An 11,420-nucleotide genomic window follows, 5' to 3' on the forward strand; every position below is an offset into this window, starting at 1 on the left:
ACCGACTTGGAGACACGATCTGAGTTCCTCAGTAGTTGGGAGAGCGAAGTGAATTGAGGAAGCAGAAGCTTTGGGAGAATTTATAAAGCTGCTGCTAAATATTCCGTTTGCCTCCAGTTCCTCCTTATTAGATGCCAGAGGGAAGAGAAGGAACCCTGGAACCACCCTCTCCGAATGCGAAACGATCCCTTTTGCAATGCTAAACCTGTTTATGTGGCCGTTCTGGCACTTACTCAGAACCGCCTGGCTGCACCATCATTGGGAAGGGGGTTAATTATTTGCTGCTCATCCCGAGATAATGGCCTTGCTTCCTTATCAGATCTGGGTTAGTTCCCTTCTCTGGAGGAGGAATGACATTTCTGGACGGAAAGAGGAGAAGAGACTGGGAATAAGAAGAACGCAGGGAGTCCTCGAACTTACGGCTGGCGGCTTAGTGAGGGTTTGAAGTTACCGTAGGCCGCTGCCCCCCCTCCCCCAATAAATCAGCTTAGTTGGAGAGCTTGCTAGGGGCCAGGCCAACTTCCGGATGCTGTTGTCTCTGCTCATCGGAAGCTGGTTGAGAAGGATGCAAATGGTGATCACAGGATGCTGGGGCGGCCATAAGTGGGAGGACCGGTTATAAAGTAGCATCTGTTGGGTGCAAAGAATCAGGACCATATGCCAAGTTGCAGGTTGAGATGTATTGCCTATACGCAAGGATCTAAACTGGCACCAGATAAGGGTCAAAGGGAATTCAAAAGGGTTGACCTGGAACATTTGTGGTAATGTAAGGATTCTGAGCCGATGACCTGCTTAACTCCACCCACACCCAGCTCTGCCTGCTCTTCTCCTACAGCATCATAACTTCAAACAGCCACTAAACAGGGGTTGTTCAGCAAAGGCTATATATATATATATACACACACACACAAACAGCTCAGATGGTCTTCAATCCTTAGCAGAAATGGGCTATGATGTTCTCTCTCTCTCTCTCTCTCTCTCTCTCTCTCTCTCTCTCTCTCTCACACACACACACACACACACACACACACACACACACACACACACACGTCTGGCTATCGTTATCATTCTCTCTCTGTATTGTTATATCTCTCTCTGTCATCTATATATCTAGCCTCTCTACAAATATATATGTGTATATATCTCTCTCTCTCACTTATCCGTCTGTCATCTATCAATCTAGCTTCTATAAATATATATGTCTCTCTCTCTCATTGTCTGTCTATCATCATCTCTCTCTCTTATCGCTATCTCTGTCTGTCTGTCTGTCTGTCTGTCTGTCTGTCTGTCTGTCTGTCTATCTATCTATCTATCTATCTATCTATCTATCTATCTATCTATCTATCTATCTATCTATCTATCTATCTATCTATCTATCTATCTATCCCCCCCCTTAATAATGAAATAGCTACCTTGCACCCAGAATATTACTCATTTCAAGCGTGTTTCTCGCCCCATTCCCAGGACCAAGCCTTCCCCAGGGGATCCTAAGATTATTGCTTGGGTGTTTCATAACAAAGATCCAGGCCAAACGCGCAAAACCAGCAGGCAGATGGACTCTCCAGATTACTTTTACAAACAATAAAATCACGGTAGGAAATGGGATGTAAATATAGAAATTGCCAGCCAGGCAGATTCTTGCCGTTGTCAATCGCGACGGTCAGGTGAGGGTGAGGTAACCTCATTCAACGTCTCCCAAGACGGCTAAATCGCTTACCACATCTGGATGGCGATGACAGCATCCTATTATTAGCCTTATTAATAATATTAATGTGGTTCATTGTTTTTGACAACTGTTCTAATGTTGTGCTTTGGTCTCCGACCACACCAAAAATGGAACTCGGAATCTGGGCACGAGGCCACGACAAAATTGCTTAAAGAAAAATAGGAATTAAATGCTTTCTAATACTTTGTTTTATAGTGATAAAGTCGTCTCACTTAGTGACTTCAAACGAGACAGGCAACTCCATTGCTAAGCGCTGTGGTTACTAAGCAAAACATCGTGGCTGTGATGGACGGACCATCTTGTTTCTTCTTTGGCTGCTAAGCGAAGCCTGCGGTCGCTAAACAAAAGAGACCGTGACAGCGACGGGCTTACGACCTCACTTTGCCTTTGGTTGCTAAACGAAGCACTGCAGTCATTAAGCAAGACATCATCACATGATTGCAAGGGATGATTTTACTACTGCCTTCCCTATAACAAGCTGGTTGTGAAACACACATGCGGTGATCACATAAGCACGGGACGCTGTGATGGTTGTAAACACACACCGGTTGCAAAGCTCCTGACTGTTGATTGTGTGATTGCAGGTCCTTGTGATGGCCATAAGGGCACACCCGTTGTGATATGCCCGAATGGCGATGAACATGACAGCAGGAGGCGATGAGGGTCATAAACAGGAAGATTCACCACAGAGCTATTTCCCCCCCAATTGTTATAACTTCAAACAGTCATTAAACGAGGCAATCAGTAAATGAGGACTATTTCTCGCTTGCCAGCCATGCATTAGGCGTTATTGTTCCAATAAGCTCGTAACTTTTTGCTTTTAAGTTCATTTGGGAGGCAACAACCTCTCAAAAAGGGGGTTTTGCCCACGGTCAGCCCACTTTACTGAGACGAAACAAACCGCGGTTTGTTTGGGACCGCTAGAATCAGAATCAGCCTTTTTGGCACGTTTAATTGCAAAGATGTCAAACTTGCTGTGTGTTGCTTTTTTTTTTTTTTTTTTTTTGCATCAGCGGGGTGAAAAAGTCAGATGTCATGGGAGATTAACAGCCCGGGATGTGATGAGGCAGAATTGTCTGTCACAGCGGTGATTTGTTGGCGTTTTATTAGTGGATTAATTGCTTTAAGTAGTATATCAAGGGCCTGGCCGGTTGTGAGGGCAGGAAATCAGAAATGATGCGTGTCTCCTTCATCGTCTGTCGTTTCTGAAACGCCTCGGGCACCGTCCTCTCCTTCCTTCCACGCCTGTTTCGTTCCACCCTTTTGGGGAAACAGCTCCCAATTTGCACTTGTTAAAGGAGGAGTGGGGGGGGGTGACCTCATGGCCAGGTGCTGACCTGGCTGGTCCAGTCGGGGCACCTGAGATAGGAGGGATTCCTCTGAGCCTCCCGTCGTTAAGCAGGACGGTGTGACGAGGAAGAGCAGGTGCCTGGCAGCCTTCCTTCCTTCCTTCCTTCCTTCCTTCCTTCCTTCCTTCATTCATTCATTCATTCATTCATTCATTCATTCATTCATTCATTCCTCCCATCTTCCTCTCTTCCTTCTTTCCATCCTTCAATCCTATTCATTGTTTCCTTTTTTCCCTCTTCTGTTCTTTCTTTCCTTCCTTCCTCATCTTCTTCCTCTCTTCCTTCATTCCTTCCATCCTCATCCTTATCCTCTCTTCCTTCCTTCCATCCTCACCCTATTTGGTCTTTCCTTCTTGTTCGTTCTTTCCCTCTTTCCTTTTTTCTTTCCTTCCTCATCTTCTTCCCTTCCTTCCTTCCTTCCTTCCTTCCTTCCTTCCTTCCTTCCTTCCTTCCTTCCTTCCATCCTCGTTCTCCTCTTCCCTCCCTCCCTCCCTTCCATCCTTATCCTATTCCTCCTTTCCTTCTTCATCCGCTTTCTCTCTTCCTTCTGTTCTCATTCTATTCCTTCTTTCCTTCTTCATCCACTTTCTCTCTCTCCTTTCTTTCTGTTCTCATTCTATTCCTTCCTTCCTTCCTTCCATCCTCCCTCCCCCTAAAGCAACCACTTTAGAGCATCTCGCTGTACAGCATCTAACACTTGCCCAGCCATGGCTGCTGTAAAACCCATAATGCACAGCCCCTGGCTATGCTTCAATCCATATATCAACGCAACCTTTCACCAGCATCTCCCTTTTTAAGCCAAAGATCTGAAACGAAACGTCAGGATAAATTGTGACATTCCCCCCCCCCTTCCAAACTGGGATTGTCACAGGTCAGACGAGGCCCGTTTCCTCCATGTGAAACAGCAATAATGTTCATTTATTTTGGCCTCTCCAGACTGCCCTGGAGCAGAAAGCTACGAGAATAATGTCTCACCTCGCACAGCACCCTAAATTAAAAAATAACTCATTTTCATCGGAGGGGCGCTTCGAGCAATTTTCACTCCTGATTTTTTTTATAGGGGCCAAAATAATCATCCCAGCTAATTTCTCTCCCCCCCCCCAGGGAATGGATGTCATTGCACGAAAATTCCCGCCACCTCCAGTCCAGGCCTTCTTCAAAAAAATCCTGGTTAATAAGGTTTTTTCTATACTCTTTTCAGCAGATGCTTCTTTCCCTCCACATGACGTGGAAGAATACCGTCAGTCCTCAACTTATGACGACAATCAGGATCAGAATTCCCATCGCTAAGCCAGGTGGCCCTGCTGCCTAAATTTTGATCTCATGACCGATGCTGCAATGGTTGTAAGGGTGAGGACCTGTCATCAATCACTTTTTTCAGTACATCAAATGGTCGCTAAACGAATGTTTAAGTCCCTGTGGACATGGGAGGCTTAAAATTCAGGCTCACGAGTTCGAATCCGAGTCTTTCTTTGCTTATTTTTTCCAGGACTCTCTTTCTGTTCTTATTGGACAGATGGACAAAGCTGGCTCTGATTTACACACTGGTTCACTTACAACTGAGTGTAAATCTGATCTTTGACACCTCCGTCCTCGTTTTGATACTTCCGTTCTCGCTTACACATTGGTTCATTTACAACTGAGTGTAAATCTGAACTTTGACACCTCCGTCCTCATTTTGACACCTCTGTCCTCGCTTACACATTGGTTTGTTTACAACTGAGTGTAAATCTGAACTTTGACACCTCCGTCCTCCTTTATACATTGATTTGTTTACAACTGAGTGTAAATCCGAACTTTGATCCCTCCGTCCTCGTTTTGACCCCTCTGTCCTCGCTTACACATTGGTTTGTTTACAACTGAGTGTAAATCTGAACTTTGACACCTCCATCCTCCTTTATACATTGATTTGTTTACAACTGAGTGTAAATCCGAACTTTGACCCCTCCGTCCTCGTTTTGACACCTCCATCCTCATTTATACATTGGTTCACTTACAGCTGAGTGTAAATCTAAACGTTGACACCTCCAATCTCGCTTACGCATTGGTTCATTTACAACTAAGTGTAAATCTGAACGCTTGCTAAACGAACGGCCGTAAGTCGGGGACTCCCTGTAGAGATGGGAGGCTTAAAATTCACGAGTTCGAATCTGGACCGTTCTTTGCTTCTTTTTTCCCACGGCTCTCCTTCTGTTCTTATTGGACAGACGGACAAAGCTGGCTCCGATTTACACACTGGTTCACTTACAACTGAGTGTAAATCTGAACGTTGACATCCCCCCGCCATCCTCGTTCTCACCCGCATCGCGGTCTTCTTCAAGGGACAGCCGGAAACAACCCCACCCTTGGTGCAACTCTGGGAAATTGTGGGGTGGATTTTGCCAGCCAGATGATTTAACTGCTTCCTCGTGAGTAAGCCTGCCGACTCAGAATCAAAAGTAGCTCAGCCGGTGATTGATTGCAACTCCATTGTAAAGTCAGCTGGACGGTTAAGTAACAGATGAACAAGGCCCTAACTCTGAACTCTTTCACCACCAGGAGATAATAGCACTTTAATCGGGTGACTTTCCGGCATGATGCCATAAAGAGGTTGGGATTGCAAAAAAAAAAGATAAAAGATTTTTTTAAAAAATCTATTACTCAGACCAATTTTATCTTCCTCTCCCACCTGCTCAGTGAGTGATGCCTCCCTTTGCGAGGAAGAGTTGAGAGTATAAATAGCCGAGCAAAATCTGAGGTTTGCATTCGACTTTTGAGTTCCTCTTTCACCGAGCGTGGTCCTCTCTCGAGCGGGTAAGTAGAGTCTGCTGCAGAATGGATTGGTTTGAAAAGAAGTTGACGAGAAGAAAGGAGATTTTGGAGTAATGAAGGGAGAGAGCGAGCAGGTTGTTGGCCTGTTAAAAGGGAAAAGGGGAGAGAGAGAGAGAAAGAGAAAGAGAAAGAGAGAAAGAGAAAGAGAAAGAGAAAGAGAGAAAGAGAAAGAAAAAGAGAGAAAGAGAGAAAGAGAAAGAGAGAGAAATAAAGAGAAAGAGAGAGAAATAGAGAGAAAGAGAGAGAGAGAGAGAGAGAGAGAGAGAGAGAGGAGAAGGCTTTAACAGAAGGATAGAATCAAGATTATGTGAAGTGTTAGTACTGCTTTACAATGCCTTGATAAGGCCACACTTGGGAAACTGAGTCCCGTTTTGGTCACCACAATATAAAAAAGATGTTGAGACTCTGGAAAGAGTGCAGAGAAGAGCAACGGAGATGATCAGGGGACTGGAGGCCAAAACATATAGAGAACAATTGCAGGAATTGGGTAGGCCTGGTTTAATGAAAAGAAAGACTTGGGGGTGACATGATAGCAGTCTTCCCATATTTGAGGGGCTGCCCCAAAGAAGAGGGAGTCAAGCTATTCTCCAAAGCGCCCGAAGGCAGGACAAGAAGCAACGGATGGAAACTCATCAAGGAGAGAAGCAACCTAGAACTAAGGAGAGGTTTCCTAATTGTTCCACAATTAACTTGTGGAACAGCTTGCCACCAGAAGTTGTAGGTGCTCCATCACTGGAGGTTTTCAAGAAGAGATTGGACTGCCATTTATCTGGGATGGTACAAGGTTTCCTGCCTGAGCAGGGGGTTGGACTAGATGACCTCAAGGGTGACTTCCAACTCTGTAATTCTGTCAAGGGAGAAAGTGGAAAGCAGGCAGAAATTCAGGCTGGGTTTGGACAGACTTAGCTGAGATGGCGAGCCTGTTTCAGCTCCCAAATTCACAGATTGTTAACCAGGCAATTTGCAGCCCAGGAATTCATAATCCCCGTGGTTCATCTGAATGCAAATGGTGCATGAAGACAGCATGCATTTTGCATTCGTTTACGAAAAATCGGCATGCATTTCGCATCACCTGCTCATAATAACCAGATGACTATTAAGGCTGCTTTGTGCTCTTTTTCTAGACAGCTTTAATTAAGGAAGTTTTGATTTCTCCCCCCCACCTTACATTGTAGTAGTCCTAAATATATCCGACATGTATCTATTTAAGTGTGCATATATTATATATTATTGCCAATCAGGGATTGAGAATATGTAGGGCTGTTAAATATAGATCAACGCACACATACATATAGTGGTTTAAAAAAAACCACCAATAACTTATAGGTCAACTATGATAAATATTGGATGAAATGAATGCAAAGTTTTAATACTGAAATTTTAGAAAAATGGATGAAATTAAAAAATGGCCCAGAATGGAAGTTTGGGTTTAGCAAATTGTCAAGGGCTGATTTTACAGGACAATTTTCTCTTTGCTTTGGGATTTAGCGGCTCTCCTGGCCAAAATTATACAGAGGATAGACTTTTCTTGATAGCTTGAGAGATTATTTTTAGCGGATACATCTAGCCATGATTGTAAAACTGGAGGAAAGGGTTAGGACTTTGGGTCTATAGGTCTGCTGGGAATTGAGCTGAAGAATTTGGGAATGATGAAAAGCTAAGTTTTGTTTTCTTTTATTAAATCTCCTTCTCCAGTTTACCCAACCCACCAAGATGTCTTACCATCAGCAGCAGTGTAAGCAGCCTTGCCAGCCCCCTCCTCAGTGCCAGAAGACCTGCCCCACACCGGTGTGCCCCCCACAAGTGTGTCCACCCAAACCTTGCCCTCAAGATTGTCTCCCCAGACCTTGTCCTCCTCAAGATTGTCTCCCCAAACCTTGCCCTCAAGATTGTCTCCCCAGACCTTGTCCTCAAGATTGTCTCCCCAAACCTTGCCCTCAAGATTGTCTCCCCAAACCTTGCCCTCAAGATTGTCTTCCCAAACCCTGCCCCCCCAAACCCTGCCCCCAAGACCAGCAACGATGCCGTTCCCCCCAAGACCAATATCCAAAACGTTATTGAGATGTCTTCAACTGGAGGAGTGGAGAAAGAAGGAAGACGCGCTTGGGGCTTTGCGGATCTCTACGCTTGGATGAACTTCTTCCTAACCAACTTGGTTAACTCAACGCTGGGTGTGTCTGCTTCGAAACACCGTGACTCGGTCTGTTCCTTGGGCCATGTGAAGCTGCCCGCCAGTGGTCAAAACCCACAAATGTTTTGGGTTGCAGTTTTGGGACCGATGGCCAACGCTGTGGGTGAAGAAAGCTTGAATGTCCTCTCTTGACATCTCTGAGAGTTCAAGATGGTATCTGGATGGGCAGCTGGAAGTTCTGGAGTACTTCTGACTGGGATGGTTTCCCAACGCACATTCCAGGAGGCATCCGGTGTGTTGCACCCAGTGTTTTGCAAACTAGCATTCCTTTATGCTCTTGCTTTATCTGTTCCATGTTCTGTTTCGGTGGCTGAGAGCTATAATTAAAGCATGCATGACGTATATGAAATTTGCCTTTGAATTTTTGGGTTATTCCTTGCTAAGTATCAATTGTCTGGCGGAAGTTAGAATGGAAAGGAATGGAATAGAAGTAGAATTAGAATTAGAGAACAATAGAATAGAATAAAAATAGAATTAGAATTAGAAAACAGTAGAATAGAATAGAATAGAATAGAATAGAATAGAATAGAATAGAATAGAATAATAGAATAGAGAAAAAAGTAAAGTCCAGTTGAGTTGAATACAGTAGAATATAGAAAAGAATATCGAATAGGAAATAATTCAGAGTAGAATAGGATAGAATTAGAATTAGAAAATGATAGAATAGAATAATGAAGAACAGAATAGAATAATGAAGAATAGATAGAACAGAACAGAACAGAATAGAATACTTTATTTGACCAAGTGTGATTAGACACACAAGGAATTTGTCTCTGGTGACAACCTGGGAAATATTCAATCACTTTTTGGAGACGATTGCTGGGAGGGCAATAATTCTTAGGAATGCTTATAATTCTGACGAAAAACACATCCACACAAACACAAAGATGTCCCAGAGAATCCATAACTCGTCCTGCTTAACGCTTTCTACTTTGACTGGACTTTGAGATCTGCTGGAGGAGACTTCTTGATTGAGAAAGCAGAGTCTTCTCAGGGGTGGCTCACCCCATTGTGGGAAACACACTCTGTAGTAGGTGAGATAGGCACTAGGAGTAGCTGGTCTTCAGCCCCACGCTTTCCTGAAGGGGACCTTTGAGGAGGAGTGATCTTAAATGGATGTTGGGAGGAGGAACCCTAGAAGAGCTCTTGAAGGAAGCCAACACACACATCTCCAAACATTTGCAAAATTTGGAATTGGAGACACTTCATCCCTCTCTGTGGGTGTTCAGACAGGTTTATCTGGAACCCCTAGTAGCTTCCTTGGAAAACCCCAGATACTTAGTAGGAATCTTTGGAGGAGAACATGTGACCCAGCTAGCTATCAGGCACATGACGATGACAATTGACAATTGAATCATGAGCTAAGACTTGAGAAGAGGAGGGCCACATCTAGGGATAGATCCGATTCCCCAATATTTTTTTTCAGCTTTGCTCCCTCACTTTGGACAGCATCCAGGTCAGCTTCTACCTGTCTTCTAGGAATTTGACTCATCTTGGATCCTTTGCAAATCCTTTGTGTTTTTAAGAGTTAACTCGCTGAGTTATGTAAACAGAGTTTACACCCTCAAGGTATTCTATCTTTCAAGCACAACAGCAACAGACGGCCTGGCCTCATCCCACAAGGTTTCCTGCTTGGTGGTCCAGAGAAGAACCTCCATTTCCAAAAGCAGTCCACCTCGGATGAGCAATTGCTGGAGAGAAATGGAGTATGGAGTATGGAGGCTTTCCTAAGACCCATGGGGAATCAGAAAGGATGGGGAAAATTTCTTGGGAGACAGAAATGGAGGAAACCATGGTTGAAATCTAAGTTGTGGCATAAAATAGGATCCTGGTTTATCCACGTGGTCTCCAAGGTAGGGATTTGAATGGAAAACCATTCTGTTTTCACCAATATATTCCTTCCCTGGAGCTCACTAGCTTGAGAAATTGACCAGAAATTGACCAGAAATTAACCAGAAACTGACCAGAAATGCACTGTGCCTCTTAGGCTGGGGTTCCTGAAGTTTTTCTGATAGATGCAACACCGTCCTTTCTCGATGGATATTGTCACCTCAAATCACAAGTCAGGGGATTAATTTTTCCCAAACCTGGATTTGTGGACACGTGTGTGTGTGTGTGTGTTAGGTCTATCCAGGAAGGAAAGGAGCTTTTAAAAAAATTAAAAAATAAAATTCGGTATCGGATGCCAAGTTGCAGCCCAGGGTGTCCTGGGTTCATTTCTTGAACAACACACTCCCTGTGAATGTAGCCTCTGTTAACCGCAACTGCCACAACACACACTGGGGACATTCTTTTCCAGTGTGGCAAGCTTGTCAAGGCTAATTGGGAGCAGATCTTTGTGATCTGAGATAACACACGCATTCCCAACACCGCCTAGTACGTCGGCATGCCAACCATTTGTGCTTCCTTTAAAATTAAACCAAGTATCTAGTCCTTGTGGTGTCTACTGTCTTAGTTTCGGTCTCTTCGTTCAGCATCGCTCACAGCTGTGTTTCTCCGGCATTACCTATAACCTACTCTCCCTGGAGTATTTAACCAGGATCCACACCCTTATCTGGGAGAAATCTGAATTTTCATTGGCATAAACAAACAAACAACAAACAAACAACAATTAAAACAAACCCCAAACTGAGACTAGTTTATACATTGGGCCAAGCTATAAAGGATGAAAAACTTCAGTCCACTGCGCCATAAAATTGGGACTAAAGACAGTCCTCATTTTACACCCAGAATTGGGAATTTCTGCCGCTAAGCGAGGCAATCATTGAGTAAGCCATGTTCAATTTTGCGACCTTCCCCCCCCACGGTTGTTAAGTAAATTTGGCTTCCTCCCTTGACCATGTTTGCTGGATGTTGGCAAATTATGATGCGACCATCGTAAATACAGGCCGGTGGCCGAGCACCCGAATTGAGATCACAACAACCGTGGCAGCGACGGTCATAAGTGCGAGGACCGGCCATGAATCTCTTTTTTTTCAGCGCCATTGTACCTCCGGACGGTTGCTAAACAAGTGATCGTAAGTCAAGGACAGCCTGCTAATTCATGACTATTCATTTTTTAATTTTATTTTTTTACGGTTGCTAATTTATTTCCAACACCTCAGCTTCAATTATGATCGCTCTGTCTGTCTCCGGGGGCCGAGGCTGCCTCCCTGGGCTGGGCCACCTTCACTGGGGTTTGTTTGAAGAGTTAATTTGGGGCTGAACGTCATTCCGAGCGTCTCCCCACTTTGCAATTCTTCCAACCCGGATTTAATTGGGCAGCTTAAAGTGGCAATTAAACAATCCCTGTCTGCAAAACACAAGGCTCGCCACGCCACCAAGCCCGGGCCACGTCCTAGCG

This window comes from Protobothrops mucrosquamatus, unplaced genomic scaffold, assembly GCF_001527695.2.
Source record: "Protobothrops mucrosquamatus isolate PMUCROS unplaced genomic scaffold, P.Mucros_1.0 scaffold154, whole genome shotgun sequence".
NCBI lineage: Eukaryota > Metazoa > Chordata > Lepidosauria > Squamata > Viperidae > Protobothrops > Protobothrops mucrosquamatus.